Source organism: Halichoerus grypus, chromosome 3, assembly GCF_964656455.1.
Source record: "Halichoerus grypus chromosome 3, mHalGry1.hap1.1, whole genome shotgun sequence".
Lineage (NCBI taxonomy): Eukaryota > Metazoa > Chordata > Mammalia > Carnivora > Phocidae > Halichoerus > Halichoerus grypus.
The window spans coordinates 7,951,000-7,973,289 of NC_135714.1; the positions used below are offsets into that span (position 1 = coordinate 7,951,000).

The 22,290-nt window shown below is 41.1% G+C and overlaps 1 long non-coding RNA gene across 2 annotated transcripts; it reads left to right on the forward strand.

The window, feature by feature from the left end:
• Positions 1–5,025: 5,025 nt before the first annotated feature.
• Positions 5,026–19,249, forward strand: LOC118548214 (uncharacterized). 2 transcript variants are annotated; one of them, XR_013446123.1, is made up of 4 exons: positions 5,026–5,494; positions 6,474–6,526; positions 14,932–17,864; positions 18,603–19,249. It is a non-coding gene; the product is annotated as an uncharacterized LOC118548214 (long non-coding RNA). The 2 variants fall into 2 exon arrangements; XR_004923518.2 differs by lacking the exon at positions 18,603–19,249 and having other exon boundaries at positions 14,932–18,070.
• The last annotated feature ends 3,041 nt before the right edge of the window (positions 19,250–22,290 follow it).

The window sequence follows — 22,290 nt, forward strand, 5'->3', positions numbered from 1 at the left end:
TCAGAACTTCTGAAAGAAGAGCCTGGGAAGTTAATTTTTTGATCAGAATTGCAGATGAATCTTATCAGTGAAACTTAGGAAACTCTTCTTGAAGGTGGGAGAGGTGGCTGGTGTGGCCTATTTCTATCCACCATGTCAGAGATGAGTATTGAGGGGTTGAAAGCTGTCGGAAGAACAGATGATTATGAAATTATTCATTATGTTTGGCCCAATGAAGTAGATGAAACACAGCTCCATGAGTCTACATAGGAGATGCATAAAAAGCCTTTCCAGGTGTCCTCATTTGTCCTTGTAACTGCTTCCAGACACATGTTGTCCCCTGACATTCCTTCCCTGGTCTCCAGAGCCTCTGAATGATGCAGAAGTGAGAGTGCCCTTGCTCCTGGTAAGTAGCCTACGTTCTGCTCCTTGCAGTCCGGAAGACTTCACCTGTGTGTGCCTTTTGTTCCTGCTGACACTCTTCCTACGTAATGCTCATTCATTCCTTAGGTCTCCATCCTCCTCCCCTAGCAACGGATAATTTGTCCTGTGCTGTTAGAATTCTTACCCATTAGTGGTTTTCTATTGCTCTAAAGACAAAGTCCAAAATCTTACATGTGGCCTGACCCTGCTTATTGGGCCTAAGCAGAGACTTCCTTACAAGCAATGAAGACTGACTAATGCTAACATAGGCGAGGGATTATTGAAGGATTCTCAGCGTTCATAGAACAACAAGGAGAGCCAGATGTGGAGATGGGTAATCACCAGGAAGATCTAACCATCAAGGACTGCAGCAGAGATCAAACAGAGGCATGGGCTGGTCTGCTCAGACCACCATGGCAATGATGATTGACCTCTGTTCCCATATGATTGCATTGCTCTCTCAAGAGCAAAACCCCAGCATTGATTGTCCACTTGCTGGGCCCAATCCATGTGCTAACCCCCTGGTGACTCAACCAGGACTAGAAGAACTGTGGTTGCTTTTCCTCTTCTAGGGAGGGGCACGTGCTTCTCCCTGACTATCAATAGGGGTTTCCCAAGTGGGTGACTGCAGAGAGCAGGCAGGGGAGGTCAGTTGTCAGAGAAGCTACAAATGGTAAGAGTCTACTATGCCAGTGCTCCAGCTTTTGACAATGCAAATATTTGGAGAAAAAGAGAAGTTTATATAAGACTCAAAGACTTTCTTAAAATTAATGGCAGCAAACAGCCTTCTCTTCTTTCTTCTTGTCTTGGACCTTCCCTTCTCATTTATCTTGGAAGTGATGCTCTCTTTCTCAGTACTAGGGAAATTTTAGACCTTTGGAGGAAGAGATGGAAAAGTAATATTCCAAATCACGAGAAAAAGGAAATTAGAAGTTGTATTCATGGAAGTTGCTGAATTAAAACTGCCAAGGGTTATCTTGTTTTGGGGTCAATTTGAGAGCCTTCTCTTCATCCATAGCACACAAATATTCATTTAAAGTAGGTCCTTCCTGGGGCACCTGGGTGGCTCAGTCCTTAAGCGTCTGCCTTTGGCTTAGGTCATGATCCTGGTGTCCTGGGATCGAGCCCCGCATCGGGCTCCCTGCTCAGCAGGAAGCCTGCTTCTCCCTCTCCCACTCCCCCTGCTTGTGCTCCCTCTCTCGCTGTGTCTCTCTCTGTCAAATAAATAAAATCTTTAAAAAAAATAAAGTAGGTCCTTCCTTAGAGTTTGAAGGTCTTCATAACATAGGACTTAAAAATTACCTGATGGATTTTCCTCTGTAAGAAAATAATCTAAAATAATTGGGGGGAAGGTTTGTACAAAAAGATGTTCATTCAGCTTTATTTATAATAGCCTTCAAATTGGAAACAATCTAAATGGGATGAATATCTATATGGTATGTTCACTTTATGGTATGCTATGCTTACAAAGCATTTAAAATGTGTTTGTTAAAAAGTGAAGTGAAAAATCAGTGCATAAAATATACTCGCAATTATATGGAAGAGATTTAAAAAAACAAAAAACGTACCAAGTAAGAAGACACAGGAGTTAGACACACAATATTATGACAGAGATCGCCTTTAGATGATAGGGTTATTGGTAATCAATTTAAAGCACATTTCTGTCACCTTTTTCAATTCTTTAATTCCCCCAAATTTTACTTGGAGCATGCATGTATTTATTTACACACAAATAAAACAAACTTTGTTTACAACAACAATAAATGTGCTTCCATTTTGCACGTGGGATCTTTAGAGATAGCCCCCCTCTTGCTGAAGTCACCAGTAGCATTGGTCCCAGTAACCAAATCTAATAGACATGTCTGCCCTCGTTTTACTAAGCCCTCCAACAATAATTCACAGGGTTAATCAGTCTTTCTTGACACTCTGTCTACTATTTTCTTTTAATTTTTTGAAGCTTTTATTTATTTTAGAGAGAGAGAGAGCACTCAAACGGGGAAAAGGGCAGAGGGAAAGAATCCCAAGCCGACTCTGTGCTGAGTGCAGAGCCTGGTGGTGGTGGTGGCGGGGGGGCTCAATCCCATGACCCCAAAATATGACCTGAGAAGAAATCAAGAATTGGATGCTTAGCTTAACTGACTGAGCCATCCAGGCACCCCATCTGTCTAATATTTTCTGAAATACCATTCTCCCGGGAGCCTGCTTGCTTCCCCGTGCCATTCTTGACTTCTTTGCCTCTTCTTCAGTTTTTCTTGATTGTTCTTTCTCTTCTACTGAAACTCTAAGTGTTAGAATTCCCTCCCATGAATGCCTTCTTTTGTTACTGAAGCAGTCCTACCCGCTCTCTCTCCATTATGGCTCCTTGTTGGTTTATGGGTCCAGCCCTCCTTCTCTTGTGACTGCCAGTCTGTTTACTCAACATCTCCATTAAAATATCTCTCAGATATTTAAAACTTATGTCCAAAATTGAATTCTTTATCTTCTACTTTATGGCATAGAGACAGAATGAAGACCCGTGTGTCCATTGATATACTCAACAACTGTGAAATGCCATTTTCCTATTTTTTTAATTTAACAATGAATGAAAATAGAAGTTTTAATATTTTCTTCGTGAATCTCAATGGCTCATCTTGGTTACCCACTAAAGTGTATATAACCCCTTTCACAACAAGTGTTTGGATTTCCCAAAATCATAAATACTTTTTTTCTTTGGCTAGTAGGGTTCCAATTCTTTTAAAATTAACAATGAGACAGGAATTCCAGGCCTCAAAGAGACTTGGACAATAAAATAAGGTCCTAGTTGAACACAGCCCACCTGCTTCCACATAATGGGGAGAAACATTAAAAAAAAAGTTTTTACTTCAACCAGTGATGACAATAAAGTATTCTGAGGGTAAAAAAATAATTTATTCTAATAAGGGACATAGATAATTATTTCTTTATCGGAGTAACTTCAATGAGGAAATCCCTCTATTCTTTATTGGCAGAATCAGTCAACGTGATAGCATAATTTTGGACAGATATTTGGCACAGGAACTCTGTGACATACCTATTCAAGTTCTAGCAGTACATCTAGAGATCTTTATTAATTTCATATTCCTTTTTCTTCCAAAAGTAAAGGAAGATTTAATTATATGATCAGTGTTGGCCAGTTTTGGGGTTATAAAAGGGGATTTGAACCAAGATCTTTTAGACACTTGTTAGCTAAAATGTGATGTAGGCATCATTGATATTAGTGTCACCTGCAAGCTTATTAGAAATACAAATTCTCAGGCTCAAGCCCTGACTCACTGAGTCAGAATCTACATTTTTAACAAGATCCCTAAGTGATTCATTTGCACACTAAACTTTCTGAAGCATTGTTCTAGAACTATAAATATTTGGGTTTCCTAAAATCTAGCTTTCTGTTGCTATCAGTGATTTAAATTATGTTTATAATAATTATGACTATTCAGCTTTTCCTTAATAAAAATTAGTTAATAAAAATGTAAGCTTAAAAATATTTATTGAATTTGGGAATAAGAAAATAACTCATTTAAAATCGGACAAAAGGTTTGAATATACATTTCACTAAAGAAAATAGATGATGGCAAGTAAGATGATGATCACAAGTAAGCAAGATGATCAACATCATCAGTCATAAGGAGAATGAGGATTAAATCCAGAAAGAAATGCCACTCCACACTCTCTAGAATTGCTATAACTACAACAACAATAATAATACCTGACAATACTAAGTTTGGTGAGGTGGTAGACCAGTACTGTGATACATTGCAGGTGGGGATGCAAAATGGTACCATCACTTTAGAAAATAGCTTCGCAATGTCTTATAAAGTTATACACGTACTCATCCCATGATTCAGCAATTCTACTTCTATGTATTTACCCACGGACCCAAACTTAGGTCACATAGAAACATGTATGTAAATATTTATAGCAGTTTCATTGATAATCACCAAAACCTGGGAACAACCCAAATGTCCTTTAACTGATGAATGGATGAACAAGCACTGGTGTACCCATACAATAGAATGCCCCAGGGCCACAAACAAGAGCAAATTACTGATACACACAACAGCAGGGATGAAGCTCAAATACATTACACATAATGCAAATGAACAAAGCCAGATTTCCATTTATATGACATTGTGTAAAAGGCAAATCTATAGGGATGAAGAACTGAGGGTGGTCGCCAGGGTTACAGGGTAGGTGGAGTATTTGAATACAAAGGTTTTGAATAGAAAGCAGTTGCTGTGTGTTAATGGAGCTGTCTGGTATCCTGATTGTGGTGGTGGTTACACTGGCCTATGTCCGGTCTCATAAAACTGTACATAAAAGAGAATACTGTAATGTATGCTTATTAAAAATAAATTTACAAAAGTCACATATTGTTTGCAAGGCACGCTTTTCACTTTTCAGCCATGCCAAAGAGACACCCCACAAGCTCAACACGTGACTGCTGTCACGGGACGGCACCCTGTGGCAGCGAGTCTGAAGCCCTTCACCCTTCACCACCCTTCCGCCACACTGCTGTGGAGGCATGCAGACTGCTCGCTTTATCTGTTTCCAGCCTCCCCTTCCCTGAGCTGTGTTCTCCTCTTGTAAAGAAGGCAGGACCTGGAACACACAGGAGGGAAATGGGAGCATAGTGATTTGCATACTCTAATTAAACTGCTGTATCACGAGCTTTCTTTCTTTGGTTATACTGGAATGGAAACAAAGGTGTGCCTCTCATTCCGAGTTTGGAGTGTCATCCTTGGGAACCGGCATGAATAAAATAGACCAGGAAGGCTTGCGTGCGTTACAACCTTAAAGCAGCTGTCTGCTGCACAACTTAAGGGCAGAGCACCTGGCATCACAGTCCTTCGTGGACTGGTCTTTATCTCAGGTAAGTGGGGCCTGTCCGGTTGGATCTCTTCCTGACAGGTGTGCAGGCAAAGACGAGAGCCTGGCCCATGGGTGAATGATTGCTTCTCATCCATGGAATTCACTTTCATATTTGAAATGCCGCATAATCTGGGGGTGGATAGAGCACTGAATTGGAAATCCAGGATACGCAGACTTCGTGGGGGACCTCGCTGCCCATATTCAGGTGAGCAACTTAACACTTTAATGCCTGAAATAACTCACGAGGGGCAATTCGTCATAAAAATGCAGACGATTTACACATGGTTTAAGTTTATAAAGTGCTTTCACACAGTTTAATCCTTTTAATCTTCAGGTTCAGATGGGGAAAGAATGGCTGAGTGCCATTCAGTGTTTGGTTTTATAGGACGGGGGATGTCTCTATATTCACTCTCTCAAGATCTTTTAGTTAATGAAGCAGATTTGATCCCAGACTTAGCTCATTCCCAAATCACAGAATTTGAGATCTGCCTTTTTCTTTTTCTTTTCTTTTCTCTTCTCTCTTTCTTGTCTGTTTGTTTGTTAGAAAAAAAAATACATTATAGGGGCGCCTGGGTGGCTCAGTCATTAAGCGTCTGCCTTCGGCTCAGGTCATGATCCCAGGGTCCTGGGATCGAGCCCCGCTCCCTCTCCCACTCCCCCTCTTGTGTTCCCTCTCTCGCTGTCTCTCTCTCTGTTAAATAAATAAATAAAATCTTTAAAAAAAATACATTATAGATGAGTTAAGCAAGGTCCAGAGATGAGAGTGGGTAAAGGTCATTCAACCTGTAAATTGCATCCTTAGAAAATTAGGCCACAGGCTTGGGAAATACAATGCTAGGGGACCCAGTACTATATGGATGGTGTTCATAACATCTGTGTAAGACGCTGAATTACATTGTATCTATACTAACAGTTGAGAAAGAATAAATAGAGGCAATTTATGAGGTGCTTTGAATTCTTTAGGGCCAGTAATGTCATTACAAATGGTGGTTAATGGAACATAAAGAGAAAATAAAAATAAAAGGAGACACAATTTCATTTGGGGTGGTGGGTTAAAATTCAAGTTAGGCATACTGAGGTGGAAATAAATTGAAATAACTTATTAATCCTAAAGTTAAATTAGAGATGTAATTGTGAACTTCATAACCTTGACTAGAAATAGGTTTTTTCCCTTCTGTCCCTAGGGTGGTCTAGCAGTGGTGTCTTCCTGCGCCCCAGCACTCACGTGGAAAGCATGGTAAGGACACTGAACAGCCACATCTCATTCTACAATCCTAGGTAGTTCTTGAACTAAAGAGAATCAAGACTCTTTGGAGACCATCAGGGAGAGGAAAATTTACCCTTACCCTTAACAGGAGAAAATCAAATTTAATTCATACTTATGGGAGGTCCTAGAAATATGAGACCCAAAGAAGTGACCAAAGCAGGCAGTTTTTATACTTTTTAGACAAAGAAACAATAAATTTGTAGAACTAACAAGACAAGACAGTTAGGCTTGGGTACTAATTAGTACTAATTAGTGAAGAAACTAAGCAGAGTTTATTTATGCAGTGTCTGGGCCCTGAATTCCCTGTTTCTGGTGATAAGGATGTCTCTCTACCTCCTGGTGCAGGGAGGGGACCCTTAACATGAGAGATTTATTCCTGCTTTCCCAGGGACAGAGAGGAGAGTCAGAATGCCCTTCTTGCACCGGTTGTTTCTCAAGTAACTTGAGTCAAAGTAATCAATATGCCACTTTGGCATATTTTGGGGAAGCTTGCCCTGAGCCCCATTAAGATCAATTTCCTGCTCTTATAAGAACACCAGTCATGGGGCAGCTGGGTGGCTCAGTCGTTAAATGTCTGCCTTCGGCTCAGGTCATGATCCCACGGTCCTGGGATTGAGCCCCGCATCGGGCTCCCTGCTCAGCAGGAAGCCTGCTTCTCCTTCTCCCACTCCCCCTGATTGTGTTCCCTCTCTTGCTGTCTCTCTGTCAAATAAATAAATAAAATCTTAAAAAAAAAAAAAAAAAGAACACCAGTCATTTGGATTAGGGTCCACCTTAATGACCTCACTTAAATTTAGTTACCCCTTTGAAGATCCTATCTCCAAATACAGTTGTATTATAAGGTCCTGGGGGGTTGGGACTTCCAATTATGAATTCAGGGAAGGATACAATTCAGCCTATAACATATTCTATATCACAGATGTAATGAAGGAAGAGTGCAAAGACATCAGGTTGCAGGAAAAGACATGTCTGGGGACATTCTTATTGACATAATAAGTCAATCATGATTCTAAGAGGAACCCAGGTAAGAAATAGCTGCTAGGGTTTGAGTCACCTTGAAGTCCCAACTGTGTCCCTTGTTCAGGTCAATAATCAATTCACAGATAACTCTACAAGTTCCGTAGGTCTACTGTAATCATTTTGTTTGGTAGGGGACTGTAACTTGGAAAGATGCATTAAAATATATTAAGGTACATAAATAAATAAGAAATTAGCTAAATCTATAGAATTACTAATTTTCTCATAGGTTGAGTATAAATATAAATGTTTTATAGTTATTGTGATAATTTGTGAATATCATGCTTATTTTAAGGTGTCTGAAGCACTTGGGGGAATGTGGCACATTAGGCTTATGCTTTTATTGAGACAGGAATTTGACTAAGGTTTGTAATTAACTTTTAAATGTGTAAGAGGATTAGTAAAGTTTACATTTTGATTTATTAGTTGTGTAAGCTTAAATGTTTAGAGAAATTTCACTTAATATACTTATAAGTATAATTACATTGAACACTAAAGAAAATGCAGGTAATGTATTTGATTTTCTACATACACAGAAACCGCTTCAGAGGTAATTCTCCTAGCAGGAGTCCAGAGGTGGTTTGGAGCTGGAAATAGGCGTGATGTCAACAGTCCTTGGCACAGAGGGATGTGTGGTGTGAACTCGTGGCGCTCACACTCAGCCCTCCCCTTCCCACCTCCCAGGACTCCTGGCTGTTAATTCCAGTGTAAAAAAAGAGGTTGAGTTTCACTCAAATATATATTTCACTAACTTTACTCCTTTGATTCTGCCTCATTAGGAAATACTGTGGCTATCCCTATACTTCTTAAAGGGGTGGGGATTGGGGAAGATAATTTGCCACCAAAGTGGTTTGAATCAAAATTGTTCCTACAATCACTCACTGACCTTCAATAGCCGCATTTGTGCTCCAGGTTTTCCCACACCCTTAACTTTGTTCACGTCACTACCTCCTCTTCTAGTACTTTCTACATCCATCTTTACTCAGAGGTGACCCAAAGCTTGGGTTCACCCTACAAGAAGACATTAATAGTATACCCAGGAAATTTCTCTGGCCCAGAGTCTGCTGTTGATGAGAAAATTGATTCAATAAATTTAATTCATTAAAAGTGTCCATGATTCTATGACCTCACTGATATGAGGAATTCTTAATCTCAGGAAACAAACTGAGGGTTGCTGGAGTGGGGGGTGGGGTGGGAGGGATGGGGTGACTGGTGATGGACACTGGGGAAGGTATGTGTTCTGGTAAGCGCTGTGAACTGTGCAAGACTGTTGAATCTCAGATCTGTACCTCTGAAACAAATAATGCAATATATGTTAAGAAAGAAAAAAAGAAGAAGAAGAATGTAGCAGGAGGGGAAGAATGAAGGGGGAGAAATTGGAGGGGGAGAAGAACCATGAGAGACCATGGACTCTGAAAAACAAACTGAGGGTTCTAGAGGGGAGGGGGGTGGGAGGATGGGTTAGCCTGGTGATGGGTATTGGGGAGGGCACGTTCTGCATGGAGCACTGGGTGTTATGCACAAACAATGAATCATGGAACACTGTATCTAAAACTAATGATGTAATGTATGGGGATTAACATAACAATAAAAAATTAAAATAAATAAATAAATAAATAAATAATAAAAAAGTGTCCATGATTCAAAATATTACTAGAGTACCCCATTACTATTTGCATTTCAAAATAGGGTTATAAAGAAAGCACATGCTTAATCTGAAAGAGTTATCTGAATACTGGACATGAGTTCAAATCAGCTTTTTAAAATATATCCATGTGCCCATGATTACGCTATGTACCATGTTCCTAGTTTTAGTCATGGCATCACTATTTATGGGAAACTTAACCACATAGAAATTAATGCCAGTAGCTATCATGTTTTGAGTACCTCCATAAGTGCTGTTTGGTACTTTGTGTACATCAATACATGAAACACTCCCTCTACCCAGTGTTCCATGTCTTATTTTCCTGAATATGACAATTAGAGACTTAAAAATGTCAAGGTAGTTCTCATAGTAATATCTGGGTAGAGTTGAAATTCAAATTTTGATCTTATAAGCTATAAATCTATTCACTATAAATCTAGTTCACTTTTTACAATGATTCACTGTTGTTTTACCCCTTGAATCTAAGTTTCCCTTTGGTGAAATGATCATAATGATACCTACCAGGAGATCCTTGTGCATCCAATTACATTGATATGAAGAAAAGGCATTCCTCTTTCCATGGTGAATTTCAGGGTGGCTGGGCATTTTCAAACTTCCAGGCTACTATGTCCCCAAAGCCTGGTTTTACATATATTTGTGTTAATAATTATATTTACATTGGTATTTATACATCTATAAATACTAGAGGTAACGTCGGCCTGTCTCTCAATTTGGGGCAGAGTGTGGATGGACAGTGAGGTGGGCACCCATTTACTCTTCCACTTGGCTCAGTATCAGGGTCTAGGTTTGCCATTGCTCAGAGTAGGGTTGCCAGATTAACAAATACAAATACAGAGTTTCCATTACATTTAAAACAGGTAAACAATATTTTTTAAGTAAAATTATGTCTCATGTAATATTTGTAGGGAACATTGGGGCATACTTATAAAAAAATGTTATTTATTTGAAATTCAAATGTAAGTGGGCATCTTCTATTCTATCTAGCAACTCTGGTCATAAGCCCTGGGTTAGAATTGGCAGATCTCACCACAGATAGGCTCTTCCTAACAGGGAACTGACACATCAGATATGAATAGGCCAGTAGACAGAGGGCCAGGCTGACTCTCAGTGCCTGCCCCAAAGACAAAGAAAAGGAAAAGACAGGTACCAGTTACAAAGGACAAGATTAAACATCTCCAGTGTTCATAAAGGAGTTGGCCCTCTAACAAAAAGGATAGTTTCTTTTCCTATCTGACATTGACCTGATTTTCTTCTTTTATTTAGAAAAACAGACAATTTTGCTTTTCTGCTCAACTCAAATTTGGGAAACTTCTAGGTTGCTATCAGCTCAACTCCTTATTATTATTTTTTTTTCTTGTTGTGGGGTCACATGCATTCATAGTACACTAAAATATGCAAAAACAAAAAAAAAATACCTTTCTATTTCTATTTCTTATTTAGTCTTTCTACTCCAGTGGGTCCTGGAAGAGAATCTAAATTTAGTCCAATCTGGAAAGCTAAGTCCTATCTAATAATTGAAGTGATCTTTTTGGAATAACACATTTCTTTAGTGTTAAATGTTTTCAGCATTAAATAGTCTTTGAGATTATTTTCCCCATACCCCTATTTTTCACCAGGATGTGGAAGAGGGGCTCATAGATCCATGAGTCTGCACTGGTAAGAGCCAATGACCAGTCTGGGGCACTCCCTGAACGGAAGACTGCCCAGGGGTCAGCATGTGAACCTCATGCCTGGAGTTCCAGATCTTGGCTTTTCTACTGAGAGACAAGCATCCTCTCACACTGCAACCTCTTTCAGGGAATGACTCGCAGCATCTGCTGGACCATCTGTGCTCTCAGTAATGTTCCATTCCCTCCTCTGGATACTGTCACCAGCTCCTTGGAGTCAGCTGTCTAGCCTTCTCCCTCCACTTCTGTTCAGCCTCACCCACCTCTGCTCATTCAGTGTGCCATGGAGAGTGTTTCTCCTGGGGGATGGCCGCTTTCTGAAGCTTTTTCTGGAGAACCATGTCACTGGTTCCTCATTATATTCTGAGTTCCCCCAAACCTTCCTGAATGTGTTTCAAGCCCTCACTCTTGCTGGGGCCAAATGAAGACCACTCCATCTTAGTTGCTCGGTCTACTTCTGCCACTGATCAATTCCCCAAAATTTGCTGGGGTCCAAAGAGGCACATTTTAACCTTCACTATACCATGCCCTGAGTTCTGTCTACCTCAGTAATTAGAAAGTAGGTCCCAGTTGGCTCTCAATCTCCATGAAACCTACTCAGAACAGTATGTTTCTTTGTAACAAAGCCTGACCATAGAGATCCAGCACCAGAACTCAAGTCAATTGATGGTTTCTGTTCAAGGCAGGATCCTGGGGTGATAAACCTCATGGTCTATTCTTGGAGGTGGAAACCTGCAAAGGGCATTATTTGGGGCCAACTAACAATTCATTATTCCTCTTACACTCCTCCCATGGTTCTCTGAAGGATGAAAGACCTTGTTCTACAGTCTTCCTCTGGCTGCTCCATGCTCCCACATCCTTGCTTTCCTTCCCCAAATACCTCTTTCCTGGTGCATTTGTCTTTGCTAGTCCTTCTCTCTTGGGTGATCTTCCTTTCCCTTCACTCTTGTGCCTTTCCCCCCTTCAGATCTCTACTCCCCTTGCCTCCTCCCAGAAGACAGCCCTGACCACCATCTATAATTATCTGAGATTTCTTTCTTTATCCTTATGTCTCATCCATTTCCCTTCATCTGTAATGTAACTTGCATCATGACAGGAACATTTCCATTTGGTTCATTTTTGCATCTTCAGTGCTTATCACATAGTAGGTAATCGTAAATATTTGTTGACAAAAATGAGATTTATCTCATGTATCTATACCCACATCCGTAAATGATAGGTCAACTAGAACAGTAGTTTTGTTATAGCTGCCACAAAGGGACCTGTTTGTGTACTGGCACCGTACTCAGTCACTTATATTCTTTCTAATTTTTGAAGCATCCTGTTACATTTCACAAACAGAGACACCAGGGCTCGGATGAGTTAATTTTTGCCTGAGGTCACTCAGATTAAATGTTAATAAGTGGCAGAGCTGAGAATAGACCCAGATATGTCAAACCTTAAAGTTTTCTATCATATTATAATGCCTTTCAAATAACAAAAATAGTGCTTTAGTTTTACAATGTGCTTTGAGGTACTTTGGGATATATGAGGTGAATTAAAATAACTCTTGATTTGGTGTCAAAATACATAGATCTGAAACCAGGGTGGCTCAACCTTGGCACTATTAACATTTTAGTGCAGACACATCTTTGCTAAAGGGGCTGTTCTAGGCACCATGGGGTGTTTAGCAGCATCCCTGACCTCTACCCACTGGATGCCAATACTGTAATTCCTCCGTGGTGACGGCCCCAGATGTCTGAATATGGCCCAAGGTCCCCTGGAGGCAAAAAGACCCCTGATTGTGAACCAGTGCTTTCCGCTGATGCCCACCATTTATGTGATCTTGATCAGTTCATTGACTTTCTCTGAGCTCCGTGACCTGCTCTGTTCAGCAGGAATTGCAAGTTGGCCCGGGCACCATAAACCTTATCAGTAGCTCTATGAAATTAAAGGATGTTACATTTATTGAGGGCTTATTATATGCAAAATATCATGCTAAAATATATATTTTCTTGTTCAGTCCGGCCCACAACACTTTGAAGTACTAGTATTACCTCTGTTCTCCATGTTTAGAAAGTAGAAAGTGAGGCTCTGAGGAGTAAGGCAACATGCTTGCTTCACAGATTCAGCAGGTGTAAGAAAGGAGAGTCAAACCCGGGTTAATTCCAAAACAGGTGATTTGGACAAAAAAAAAAAAAAAGGAAGTAAGATGTTTGGGTCAACTCATCTCTGGTTCATGCGGAAAATTGGACAGGTCATTCCATTTGTTTGTTTCGTTAATATTATCAACGTGCAATATAACAAATAACAAAATGTGTTTATCTTCTGCTCAGCTGGGCAGTCAGAGCAGAAAAGTAACGAGGAATATTAGTACAGATCCTGAGCTGAGAACATTGAGTAGATATTCCTTAATTGCTTTTGTGAGTACAAAAATGAACTTTCTATCTTAACAGAAAGGAAACAACCCTTAGACATCATCAAAGAGACCCCGATATAACCACTTCTTTAAAAACGAAAAGATAATGTTTTACTCACATGACAGAGGAAGGCAATGCCCGCTCTATCAGATCAGGATAATTTCAGAGAGCATCAACACTTCAAGCTTTTAGTTTTTAACTGCTTTTTATGGTTCTCAGTAATTTCACTGTTGTTACTGTTTTATAAATAAATAAAATTGGTGCTCTCTGCAGGGATCGAACAGGAAAAAGTGGTAAGTTTTGGTAACAGAGAGAGAGAAAGGCAAAGAGAGAGGGGAAGAGACAGACAGAGTGATAGAGAGAGAGAGGAAGAGAGAGACAGAGACAGAGACAGACATAAAGAGACAAAGGGAAGGAGGGAGAGAGAAAGAGACAAAGAGAGAGAGGAAGAGAGAGGCAGAGACAGAGAGAGGGAGGGGACACGGAGAGAGACAGACAGAGAGAGAGAAGGAGAGAGAGAGGGAGAGGGAGAGATCACTGGGAAGGAAGGAAAGAATAAACAGTATGAAAACCACTCCAAGAAGTTTAAGTGAGGAGGCTATCAGACATCGTCTCTACGGGAGGAGGAAGCATGTTTAAGTGGGTGAGGTTTGCCTGATGTCCCTTCTTGGTCCTGGAGCTGCTGATTCAGTGCAGCCACCACCCGGCCTCCCCCTCCTGCCCCAGCGCCTCTAGATGGCCCGCAGTAACACCCTGGTGGCCGTGCCCTCGGGCAGCATCTCCCAGCCCACTGTTCCCTCTCGGGAAGGAGCTAAAATAAACCCACATTTGCCTTCTCAAAGGAACTTTGTGCAGCTTGGGGACTCGCTCTCTCCTGTGGTTTTTGAAAGTTACGGGGGAGGCTCGATTCTCTCCCCTGGAAGCTGGTTGTCTTTCTGTGCCCCCAGCAGGGCAGCTTGGAGCAGCTTGAAAATGATGAACATTTGTCACTTTATGTTAGAAAGAAAGTGTTCCCATCTGTGGTTTCAGTTACACCTCAGGTTCAGTCTTTTAGTGAGTGAGGACAGGGCTAAATGCTGCTAGTCATTATCGACCTGCAAGGACATTCAGCAACCAAGAGGATGGTGGTGAGCTACTGTGCCCAGAGCAGTTTCTGGAGGGGAAGGTGATATTACTGATATTACTCCCTCCCTCCTGGAGGGACAGATGCGTGCGCTAGGCTGTCTACAACCTCCCGAGTCAGGGAACTCAGATCCCATAAAGCACATGGAGTGTGTGTGGGGAGAACAGCAGGGGGCATGCCAGAAATGTCAGCTTTCAGGGATTTTTAGAAACATTTATTATTATCATTATTATTATTCATTATTATTTTTCTCCCCTCTTGGGCCAAATCATTGGGTCTTTCCACTCACTGTGATTGGTTTAGGCAGATCCAGCAATTTCATGCCCTAGAGTAGAAAACAGAATGAGACCCAGGATGAGTGCTTCCCTGAGGCTCTATCACTAATTAGCTTTGTGATTTTCGGCAAATGATTCCCTTTCTCGGCCTGAATTTGTTTATGAAGGTGTTTAAACTGATCAATAATCTCCAAACCTTTTTTTTTTTTTTTTCTTTTCTTCCCCCAGCTGCGAGATGTATTTTTCAAATGGAATGTGTCCGGGAACTCCAGCGTACGGAACAAGAACAAACCCCAGCTCCAGTTGGCATGAGTGTCTGAGCAAAGGGCAGAGAAATGTGCCAGCTGGGCTTCCTGCCTCGAGGAGGCCTCCTCTGCCCCTGGGGGGCAGGCCCGAGGCTCCTTGCCAGGTTCCTGGGGCGTCACCAAAAGGAATGTGAAAATCCCAGGGTATTTTATCCACAAGATTCTTTAACATTGTGTACGTCTACTCTGTAAATGAAATGAGATCATGCCAGGGAAAGCACTGGGTAAAACCGAAAGCACATTGTGTCGTTTCCGAGCTGATTCTGACTTTTTTGGATGGAGCTGGAGGGCACTTGTTTCTTGCCTACAAAGGCATGTGGGCCGCTGGCTTTGTCTGGCATTGGCAAGAACGAAACCCAAGGTACAGCTTCGGGAAGGTGGCTTTGTTCTCTTCTGTGAACACAAGAGCCTAAAAAAGTGTTGAGCAACTCAGGAAAAAAAAAAAAAAGGGAGAGAAAGAGAGAGATCTGAATGGTTTTTCTTAATAAAGCATTTCCTCTCATCGAAAAGCAAACACAGAAGCCGGGGAGAGCAGGAGCCCCTGTTTCTGTGCTTAGTTACCACACTACTCTCACCTCCACGGCCACTCACTGCTACGTCAGGGGAGGACAAGCTTGCTAGCACTTACCCGCTTGATCTGGAGGCCTGGAAGAATGACAGGGAGGCTAATCTCCTAGGAAAGCTGATCCCACTGGGCTCCTTGCCGTCGCAGGTGGGGATTCACTCATTCACCCATTCATCTCTTCATTCATTCATTCATTCATTCATGCAGTCAGGACTAGAACAGCCTGCACACAATAGAGAACACTTGTATATCCTTTTTCCAGATTCCCCAATAGTGGATTCCCGATGTGCCAGGTTTTTAGGCCACAGGAATGCGCAAGATTTCCCAGGTTCTTCCATCTCTGAAAATCTATTAAGACAGCAGTCAGATACCCTCTGGGAGGCCTGCCTTAACCTCCTGGTCTGGAGTAGGTGCCCCTCCTGCAAGCCCCCAGCAGCCGTGCTTACCAGTGTCAGCCTCGTCTGTCCGCTGCTACAGAAATTCTGGAGGGGGGGAGCCTGGATCTCTGTCGTGCACAGCTCTGGTCCCAGAGGGCTTAGCAGAACACCTGGCACATAGTAGGTGTCCAATAAATACTGGGTAGAAGAATTTAACAGTACTTGCCACAGCACACTATGGGATCTAGTTACGTATCTACCTTCCTTCTCCACCTTCTCAACGGGCTGTGAGCTGGAGGCTCTTCCTGCCTGACATCGCATGAACTGTCCCCTGCTGCAGTGACAAGGAATAAACCCGACCTGAATTCAAACCCAGGACCCTGGCACGTCCTGCAGTGAGTAGCCTGTTTCAATTTGCTCATGTCTAAACATGAAAATAAAGACATAACTTCTACATCCAGAACCACTAAAAATTAGTTTAGAAGGAATGCCAGTGACCTGCCTAGGACAATCCATAGCAAATGATGGGCACATAGCAATTGCTTGCTATTAATAGAAACTTCAATTTGTTTAAACTTCTAAAGCTCATTGAACTGCTGGAAATATAGTCTTTTCCTCTCCATATACTTTTTCCAGATTTAGCAATTTTTGACATTTTGCTACATTTGTTGTATCAACTCATCTGTCTCATTCTCTCTCCCTCCCCCCCGTATATATATACACACACATCTGCATATACATACGCAATGTGTGTGTAAATTATAAATTCCAAAACGATTGTTTTTCTGAGCCATTTGAAAATAGGTTACATACATTCCACCCTTTTACTCCAAATATCTCAGTGTGTACTTCCTAAGAATAAGAAAATTCTCTTAACCATAATTTTGTTACATTTCGAAAATGTAACATTGCTACAACATTCCAATACCCCATATTTGTCAGTTGTCCCAATAATGTCCTTAAAGCCCTTCCTCTTCCAGTACAGGATCTGGTCCATCTAGTGGTCACATCTGCTTTGTCTCCTTCAATCGGGAAGGTTCCTTAGTCCATCTCATTTTCACAAATGGACATTTTGAAAGAATCCGGGCCAGTGTGGGTTTGTCTGCTGTTTCCCTGTGATTAGATGCATGTGATCCCTCCCGACAGCAATAGTCATATGTGATGGTCTTTCCTTCTCAACACGTCACACCCAGAGGCCTGTGATAGCCATCTGCTCCTCGTTGCTAACATTAATTTTGATCACACAAAATGTCATCTACTTTATCTACTGCACAGTTACTGTTTTTCCCCTTTCAACTAATAATCAATCTGTGGGGAGACCTTTGAGACCAGGGAAGTGTTCTCCTCCTCATCACATTTTCTCCTGGATAGGGCTTCATTGATAATTCTTGCCCAAGGGATCCTTGCTAGGATGGTTGCCCCTGGCGACTGCATTAACCCCACTGCTCTGTCCATTTGTCTCAAAGGCTTCCTCCTATAAGGAGGAGCTCTGAGTAGGCAAGGCAATGGACCTAAGGAAACCCATTGTCAGAAGGAAATGGGAGCCTGGTGTGCTGGTGAGAGGTCAGGCTGGAGACAGCTTTGTACGTTAACCACAGAGAAGCCCTAAGAAAGACTGGGAACAAAGAGAAATAAGTCCAGGGAAACAGGGGACATTTAGCAGAGGAAGTGGAAAGAGGATTCAGTTGCTGGAGGCTCAGTGGTGCTTGGAGAGCCTGAGCACCAGCTGCAGGCAAAGGCAGGCTCCTATCCCACTCGGGCCATGTTCTGAACAGTTGACTGAGAAAAGTCTTTCTACCTTTGGGTCTGTTTGTTCTCTTATAAAACTGTGACCATCATGCTGATCTCATAGCTTTTCCCCTTGTTTTAGACAGACACTGGATGTAAAATGCCAAGCACACCACTTAACATCATGTAAGTGCTCATTAAATGCTCCCCCTTCTCTTCTTCCTTTCTCTTTGTGTTGTTCAGATATTGCCATGGAAACGTCCCTCTCTGCTTTCACCGAGGTCCCTTTAAAAATTTTGCAATTACTCTAAAAGATTGATTTTTTTTTCCATCTGAAATGAGAAATTCTAAAGGTAATAAAATACTACCTTTTCTGCTAAAAGTAAATTAAACGTAGGGTCAAAGCTGATTCTGAACTCAACTAGGGAGTGTCAGGGATGCTTCTGTTTCAAAATTGTTTTCATTATTTTTTTAAATTAAATATAACTAATTAATTATTTTGCATAATGATAATATTGCCATTTTATCATTATCACTAAAATACAATAATAATTGCTACTTTTAAAGCTAGATACGTATTTGGCCTTTTCTAGATGTTTTACAATCAATACTTCTACTCCTCCCAACTGCCTTGCTGTGTCAGTATTCTCCCCATTTTACAGATGAAGACTTTGAGGCTCAGAGTATCTGTGAGAATGGGCAAAGTCAGGCAGTATGTGTACTATCTTCAGAACACGTATACTTTACACTCCAGATTCTTTCTGGACAATGGTTTCAATGTGCTGAAAATTCCATGGTCCCCATGTGCTTCTTCTGAACTTGGCTCAGCACAGCATTGAATCAATCGTGTAATTGAGGCAGAGACTGTTATTGCTCACCAACTATTTCATGCATCCCCCCCTCATTCCCCACTCTCCCTTGCAGTTCAGTGGAAGCCACACGAGTCCTCTTGGCCAAAGAATCAGAAGCAGAATGACACATGTTACTTCCAGGCTGGGGCAATTACAAGCCGGTACACTCCCTTCCTCTCTCGCTGTGCTGAAGTGACCTGAGAAATGACATGTGAAGACTGTCTGGAAAACAGGATGGAGGTTCCTCAAAAAGTTAAAGGTAGAATTACCCTAAAATCCTGCAATTGCATGGCTAGGTATGTACCCAAAGGATACAAAAATACTGATTCAAAGGGACACATGCACCCCATTGTTTATAGCAGCAATGTCCACAATAGCCAAATTATGGAAAGAGCCCAAATGTCCATTGACTGATGAATGGATAAAGAAGTTGTAGTATATATACACAATGGAATATTACTCAGCCATCAACAAGAATGACATCTTGCCATTTGCAAGGATGTGGATGGAGCTAGAGTGCATTATGCTAAGTGAACTAAGTCAGTCAGAGAAAGACAAATACCATATGATTTCACTCATATGTGGAATTTAAGAAGCAAAACAGATGAACGTAGGGGGGATAAAAGAGAGAGGGCAAACCATAAAACAGACTCTTAACAACAGAGAACAAACTGAGGGTTGATTGAGGGAGGTGGGCAGCGGGATGGGTTGGCGGTTGTATGTAATCCATTCCTGAAATTAATCTTACACTCTATGTTAATGAACTGAAATTTAAATAAATACTTGAAATAAAAAAATGACATGTGAAGGCAGCTGTATTGTAATATGAAGAGAACTTGGATCGCTGAGTCACTGGATGGAGAAGCATCCTGGACAAACCACATTAGACTCTGTGTGTGGAAGCAATTAACTTCTGTTCTGCGAAGCCTGCATGACCGTAATGCTTGGTTGTTATCACAGCACAACCTAACCTACCCTGACTGATACAAGAGTGCATCCTTTTCAGTGACTAGTTATCTTGGGAGGTGTAAGAACCTCATTATTTGGGGTGCCAAGGAAGCTAGGTGATCCACTTACCATTGTCAACATGAAAACTGAATGGCATGGCCTCTATAATTGTGTTTAGGCAAATCTAGCTTGTCGTGTTCTTTTGAAAAGGGAAGGATGAAAAGAAAAATTTCTTCATTGAGATTTAGATTAAGTTGAATAAACAAATCTTCTCCTTCAACTCAGAAAGATTGAGGAAGAATAATCTGCAGGAAGAGGCGGGTGTACACTGGGGAGGGCATGTTTTAAATAATGCTCCCACAAAAAAGCTTCTGCAAACATCAGAATCTAAAAGAAAGGAATCACAGCTAATGAGATACAGCCTGATTAGAGAAAATGATTTTTAAACCACTCTGGGTTTTCACTTTTGCCCCGGAAGGCTAGGCTTTGTCTGAATCTTATTAATAAGAGAGCAATGCAGAGATAACCAGGATTGATAAGGAATAAATACAATCTGGCTTGATTCAGCTGCAAACATCATATGTTTCCAAAGATGATTATGAGTGAGTTTCAAATGTATGGAATTCTTTTATAAAATAAGTTTTCATTGGACTATAAAAATATTTTTCAATTTCCCTAGATTAGAAATGGCAAAAAAAAGGTTAATTATAAGTCAACTGGAGACTACTTAGGCACTTAAACATATAATTTCTTGAGCTTCAAACTTTAATAGCTCTAACTGCAAAACAGCTGACTATTATCATTCATGCCTTTACTCTTCAAACATTGTTTTTTGTTTCTTTGGTTTGATTTAAAATCTTATCTTAAAAGTTTAAATAGAATCCTAAGTGTTTAACTACTAAGTCCCCCCATTTAAACAAATGAGTGGATCTATGTATACAAGTCGAGAGATTGCTGGGTTCCAGAAAGTCTCTCTCAAAGCCTGGAACATGAACTGAACTGAAGTTTTCTACAACCTCTTATGCTGTCTCCCCTGCTTCTCTGCTCTGTCCCCATCCCACTGCCCTCCCTCCCTCCAGGCTGGATGACCCAGCCATTAGTCATCTGTCAGAATCTTACTCATTCTTCACAATCCAGTTCAAACTGTGCTTGCTGTGGGTTGTCTTTCCAATGGCCATGGTCTCTTCCTCATTTGATGTCCTATCACATTCTTTAGGAACCTCAACCATCATTTCACAAAGTTTGCATTTGTATTGCCTTGTGAATTGTCTTTTTTTTTTTTTTTAATGTTTCTAAGCTTTCTCTCTTATTGTACATTTCCAGAGGTTAAGGAGTCTTACCCAGTGCCTAGTTGGGGGCTAGTAGTGGGAGGATGTTCCAAGACCCCCATGTCCTGCCTACATTCAAGATCTATATTCAGCTCTGCTTCCAACAGGAAGTTACTCTTTTCCCGAAGAGGAGGGGGGATGAACATGTACTTCAGCCCAGCATCAAGATCAGCATCGAAAGCCCAAGGCCTGCTGTGGGGTCTTGGAATTGCATAAGATAGGGCCGTTCTGGGCTAGGATTGCAGAAAATGAATCCTAGTTGGGGGTTAAAGGTGTACTATAGAAAAATAAAATCTTCTTTATTAATATTTAAAGTTAACTCTGCCATGTATTAAAGAAAGATTAAGGATTTTCTGCAATTACTAAGAGAGTACAAGAGACTATACTCATTAGGGGACAAGCCATTCCTGTTTTGCCTTCAAGGGCACCTTTCAGAAATTGTTTCAAGACTCTGAGGTCTCCTGTCCTCTCCACGGTCCAAGCCATTTTACATTATTTCCCGGTTCCCTGCAACCATTCTGTCCTTTATCAAGATAAGTGATTTGCCAGGAAGTTCGTTTATTACCTTATTTAGGAGAACTTCACACATCTTCTTAAATATCACCTCTTGTGAGAAGCAAAGCATGATCTCCTCTAATTTTTCTTTCCCACCCCAAACTAAGTTATTGGCTTCTATCATACACATCCCAGACTTTCACCATTCTATCACTTACCTGCCGTAATTTCTTACTTGATTACCCCTCTTCCCTGATAGAGTGTCAGCTGTCTGAAGGCAAGAGTCAAGCCTATCTTGTTAGCGGCTGAATCCCACTCGCCTGGCGCCGTGCCTTAACAAAGCAGGCACTCCAAAAATATTTGTCAGTTAAAACATCCACAGTCCTAAAACTTAGGCTGTGGAAGGAGAGAAACGCAGGCAAGCTGAACCAGAGTCTCGTATCTCAGTTACATCTGACTAAAATTGCTCACATTACTGAGGAAGGAATTGACACGAACATTAGAAATCTACTATGCAGTATTTATAATACAATGTATTTATTAGGAATATAGTAAGCTATGTTAGAGTTCTCATTTTGTTGGTGAATTATAGTCATTTTCCCTTCTGTGGGATATATGATCTTAAAGTTTTTTTTTTTTTTTTTTTTATTAAGGAAGCTGAACAAATAGATTGTGTGGCTCTCACCTGATTATTGCTGTCAGACCTTGTCCCCAGAATGGAGGCTACCATTTAGGTGTCTACCTTTCCTAAGGCGGCCATGACTAAGAATTGTTAATATTATTAACACATACTCATAGTTGTTGAGTACTTATTGTGTTCCAGGCACTGTGCTAGGTTATTTACATCAATTATTGGAGATCACAGACCCCCTATGAGGTCAACACTATTATTACCCAAATTCATTCACTTGTACATCATACATTTCCTGGGTTCCTGCCACATACGAGACATTGAAACAGGCATCAGGGATACAATTGGGGAAAAAAGTG